This window comes from Podarcis muralis, chromosome 3 (genome assembly GCF_964188315.1).
Source record: "Podarcis muralis chromosome 3, rPodMur119.hap1.1, whole genome shotgun sequence".
Lineage (NCBI taxonomy): Eukaryota > Metazoa > Chordata > Lepidosauria > Squamata > Lacertidae > Podarcis > Podarcis muralis.
Genome location: NC_135657.1, coordinates 1749483 through 1755315, shown reverse-complemented (window position 1 = coordinate 1755315; position 5833 = coordinate 1749483).

Here is a 5833-nt window from a genome sequence, read left to right as displayed (position 1 = left end):
GCTCCCCTCACTTTCCATAGAGCTAGGGATAGCAGAAAGGGTCCCTCGGAGGCCGTGCGGCCTAGTGGGCTCGCTGAGGAGAGCGCGGCGCCCGGGTGGGAGCCTGGGGTTCGAATCCCCTCACCTCCGGCGAGGCCAGTCGCCACCTTTCGCCTCGGGAGCGAGGAGCCCGTGTGGGGACCCGTCAGGCATTTTGGACTACGACTCCCGTCATGCCCTGACATTGGAGTCGCCGCAGGGGCTGATGGGAGTTGGAGTCCGAAAGGAGAAAAGCGGTGGGCGGGAAACGGATTCGCCATTGCGAGGCCTACCTCGCGGGGGTGTTGTGTGAGGGGCGAAGCGCTGAGGAAAGGAGGTCCGTGCATGTTGGTCATAGAGGAGGTCGGGTTAAAAAATTAATATTAGACTCATAGAATTGTATGTTTGGAAGAGGGCGCAAGGGTCATCTAGTCTGACCCCCTGAAATACGGGGATTTTTTTCGAACCATGACCCTGGGATTCAGAGGATCATGCTCTACTAAATTATTATTATTATTATTATTATTACGCTGCCCTTCCCAGTTCAGGAAACCGGGCTCAGGGCGGCTAACAACAAATTTAAAACGCTTAATTGATGCAACAAAAAACAGCATAAAATACAGTATAAAATGTGAATAACAATAAATTCAGAATTCAAAAATCAATTTAGGGGGAAATCCATCCGCTAAACATTGGATGATCACCAGGGCTAGCTGGCTAAATTAGTCCTATTTGGGCCAGCGAGGAGACCAGGGGAGAATTAGCTGTGGGGTCCCAGAGTGGGTAATCTTCATAAAAAGGGAAGGAAGGGGAATAAAAGATCAGGCTAAGTTCAAATTAAAGGCCAAGTGGAACTGCTGTGTCTTACAGGCCCTGCAGAAGGAAGTTAAATCCTGCAGGGCCCTGGTCTCCTGGGACAGAGCGTTCCACCAGGTGGGAGCCATCACTGAGAAGGCCCTGGTCCTGGTGGAGGATAGTCTGACTTCCTTAGGGCCCAGGACCTCTAAACTATGGTTATTCATGGGCCTTAAGGTCCTCTGCGGGGCAGACCAGGAGAGGCAGTCCCATAAATACGAGGGCCCTAAGCCACAAAGGGCTTTAAAGGTCAAAACCAGCACCTTAAACCTGACCCGATACTCCACCGGGAGCCAGTGCAACTGGTAAACCACTGGGTGAATACGCTATTTTAATTATTATTTTTTTAAAAAAAAATATGCTGGCTGAACCCTTCGTTGCAATTAAAGGATTGTTTTTCCTTTTTTTTATTTTACATAAATTATTGATGGTAATAATTAGAAATAAATGATCCCCAAGAAAGGCACAATAAAACAATTATAATAATGCAACAATAGACTTTCCATGCTCATTCCATGCCCATGCATGGCACATGGTTTCCCCGCAGAAAATCCTGGGAACAATTTACAGAGCTACAATTCCCAGGAAGCGTAACAAACTACAGTACCCATGAGGCTTTCAGAGGGGGAGAGAATACTTTAAATGTGCGAATATTGGGTTTTGAATCTGTTGGATGCACTTAATTTGCCCTTGGTTTTTTTTTAAAAAAACCAAACAATACCCTAAAACGAGAGCATATGAGAAACAAATACCAGCAGCAATGACGGAAATGAATATACTTTAATTTAATTTTATCTTCAGTCCAGCAAGATCCAGAATGGGCTGTAACTAAGATGTCTGGGAAAATAGCCTTGCCAAAGGGTTCAAAATAGCCTGGGGTCAGCACACTTGCGGGAGTTTAGGGTGAGCTCAGGGTGGCAAAAGTGCCACCAACCTATGCCAGAGCCAGCAGTGTATAGTGGTTAGAGTCCAGGACCAGGATTTGGGAGAGACCTGGGTTCAAATCCTCCCACTCTACCAGGAAGCTCCCTAGGGGACCCTGGGGGCCATCTTGCCTGCCTATCAGCCTGGCCTGCCTCACAGGGTCGTTGCTGGGATGGAAAGGGGGGGGGGAGAAACAGGTGCACCTCCTTGGGCTCCTTGGAAGGAAAAGGTGGGTTATAAATGTAAGGATTGTACTGTAGTAATCAGCTGTGCATGCGCCAGGCGGGGTGGCGCACACCAGGGCACCGCGCCAGCCCAGTCCTCAACGCCAACACTGCTGGGCACGCACTCACGGGGTGCAGAGGTTTGGTTCAGGCCTGGCCGCTGGAGGCAAGCGGGGCCATGATGTGCCCTTGGAGGGAGGGACGCAGCACAGCAGGCAGGACGGAACGGGGATCCTTGCACCCCAAAAAAACCCGTGCCCCAGGGCTCAGGCTCCCCTGCCCCCCCCCCAATGCTGTACCCCTGGCCACACACTTTCATAATCTTCTATCATGTCACCTCTCACTTGCTTTTTCTCTTAACTAAAAATCCCCAAACGCTGCAGCCTTTTTTCGTAGAGGAGTTGCTTCACCCCTGGATCATTTCGGATGCCCTTTTCTGATCCTTCTCCAGCTGTATGACAACGACAATGATGATGATGATAATAATAATGATAATGATAATGATAATAATTTATTATTTATACCCTGCCCATCTGACCGGGTTTCCCCAGCCACTCTGGGCGGCTTCCAGCAAAATATTAAAATACAATAATTCATCCAATAGTAAAAGCTTCCCTAAACAGGGCTGCCTTCAGATGTCTCCTAAAAGTCAGATAGTTGTTTATTTCCTTGACATCTGCTGGGAGGGCGTTCCACAGGGCGAGTGCCACTACCGAGAAGGCCCTCTGCCTGGTTTCCTGTAACTTGTCTTCTCACAGGGAGGGAACCACCAGAAGGCCCTGGGAGATGGACCTCAGTGTCCGGGCTGAACGATGGAGGTGAAGATGCTCCTTCAGGTCTACTGAGGCCATTTAGGGCTTTCAAGGTCAAGACCAACACTTTGAATTGTCCTCAGAAACCTACTGGAAGCCAATGAAGGTCTTTCAAGACCAGTGTTCTGTGGTCCCAGTCACCAGTCTGGCTGCCGCATTCTGGATTAGTTGCAGTTTCTAGGTCACCTTCAAAGATAGCCCCACGTAGAGCGCATGGCAGTCCAAGCAGGAGATAACCAGAGCATGCACCACTCTGGCGAGACAGTCTGCAGGCAGGGAGGGTCTCAGCCTGCGCACCAGATGGAGCTGGTAGACAGCTGCCCTGGACACAGAATTAACCTGCGCCTCCATGGACGGCTGTGAGTCCAAAATGACTCCCAGGCTGCGCACCTGGTCCTTTAGTAGTTTCCGGGTCACCTTCAATGTCATACCCTCCCACATTTCTCCAGTGAAAACAGAGACTCCTATTCCATACCCTCCCACATTTCTCTGGTGAAAACAGGAACGTCCTAAGGAAAATGGATGCGGGTGGCGCTGTGGGTTAAACCACAGAGCCTAGGACTTGTCGATCAGGTCGGCGGTTCGAATCCCCGCAACGATGGGGTGAGTTCCCATTGCTCAGTCCCTGCTCCTGCCAACCTAGCAGTTTGAAAGCACGTCAAAGTACAAGTAGATAAATAGGTACCGCTCTAGCGGGAAGGTAAACAGCATTTCCATGCGCTGCTCTGGTTCGCCAGAAGCGGCTCAGTCATGCTGGCCACATAACCCGGAAGCTGTACGCCGGCTCCCTCGGCCAATAAAGTGAGGTGAGCGCCACAACCACAGAGTCGTCGGCGACTGGACCTAATGGTCAGGGGTCCCTTTACCTTTAAGAAAAGCAAGACATTTCCTGTTCAAATTAGAAACTTGGATGGCTTCTGTCCATCTGGGAAAGAGGGAGCCTTGGCGGATCTGCAATACCCAGCACAAGCATGCTTGAGTTTCAGGTCCTCTCATTTCAGAATTGAAAACTCAGCTGTGGGGCACAAGCCACTCTTGGGGGTCAGGGGGCAGTTGCCTCTCAGCCCAGCCCAGTTCAGAGGGCTGGATGAATGCCACCCATTCTGCTGCTGGCTGACTGATCACAGAGAGGCCCTGAGCCAACCAGGGTGGACTACAGAAGACATTTGTGATGCAAGCGTTACCTCGGGAGAAGGGGCCCTGTGAACTCCCTGCCTGGAGTCCAGCCAGAGCAGCTGCCTTGCCCCAAGACCATGCTGGCAAACCTGCTGGATGCCATCCCAAATAGCTGCCATTTGCTGTTGCTGCTGCTGGTGGTGCTTTTGTTGCTGTTCGCCGGTAACTGGGCTGCTGAAAACGTGAGAATATCCTGGGTAAGTAAGGCTCAGCCTTTGGACCCAGGTGAGATCTGGGGTTCTGGTTCTTGGCACCCAGAACGGAATAGCCTACCAACCGGTTGCTGCTGGACTCACTGCCTCAAGTGGGAGAGAGTTCCACAGTCTTTACGACGCTGCATGAACAAGGGCTGCATTTTTTCTGCCCTGAATCTCCCAACATTCAGCGTTGTTGAGCGTCCACGAGTTCTAGCATTGTGAGAGAGGGATAGAATTCAAGTTCCAAGAAAGGAGATTCCGACGAAACATTTGGGAAAACTTATTGATGGCAAGAGCTGTTTGACAGTAGAACTGGTGGACTCTGCTCAGCTTTAGCTGAGATTCCTGCATTGCAGGGGGTTAGAATAGATGACCTTTGGGTCTCTTCCAACTCTAAGATTCTATGATTCTCCCTCTGCTTTCTCCATGCCGTGCATAATTTTAAAAACTTTTAACAAACTATTCTGGCACCTCTTATGTGCCTTTTTAAAAAGTCCCAAATAACAACAACAACAATAATAATAATTTATTATTTATACCCCGCCCATCTGGCTGAGTTTCCCCAGCCACTCCAACAAAACACTAAAATACAATGACCTATTAAACATTAAAAGCTTCCCTAAAAAGTGCTGCCTTCAGATGTCTTCTAAAAGTTTTGTAGTTGTTGTTCTCTTTGACATCTGGTGGGAGGGTGTTCCACAGGGCGGGTGCCACCACCAAGAAGGCCCTCTGCCTGGTTCCCTGTAACTTGACTTCTTGCAATGAGGGAACCGCCAGAAGGCCCTCAGCACTGGACCTCAGTAGAACGATGGGGGTGGAGACGCCTCTTCAGGTATACTGAACCAAGGCCAGTAAATGCTAAAACCTTTCTTCATAGAAAATATGACTAAAACAACTGTTTAGTTTTCCTGGCTAAACATGTTTAGCTCCCTCGGGAGGTGGTGGACCAGGGGCGCCAACTATGGGGGGCTGTGGGTGCCTGAGGTCTCTCGAGATCTTGGAAGCTGAGTTTCGGTACCACTGGGGGGGGGGACGGGGACCCGGGGCCCAAGTTGTCTCCCCTGTGGTGGACTCTCCTTGGAGGTTTTTAAGCAGAGGTTGAATGGCCATCTGTCATGGATGTTTTAGCTGAGATTCCTGCCTTGCAGGGAGTTGGACTAGAGGACCCTTGGGTGTCCCAACTCTACAGTTGTATGAAACTAGCCCTCCCCTCACTTGTGATTCCTAGCTGCAAGGCGCTTTCAGATGCAGATCATCTGGGACCGTCTTGAGGGGCTGGGAGCTGGGGGCACTGTCATACAGTGGTTCCGCTCCTTCCTCCTGGGCCGTGTTCAGAAAGTGGTGGGGGGGGATGAGTGTTCAGACCCCTGGGCTCTCACTTCTGGGGTGCCTCAGGGTTCTGTCCTCTCCCCCATGCTTTTCAACATTTACATGCAGCCACTGGGAGAGATCATCAGGAGGTTTGGGCTGGGTGTTCATCAGTATGCGGAACTCTCTTTTAAATCAGAACCAGTGAAGGCAGTGAAGGTCCTGTGTGAGTGTCTGGAAGCGGTTGGAGGATGGATGGCGGCTAACAGATTGAGGTTGAATCCTGACAAGACAGAAGTACTGTTTTTGGGGGACAGGA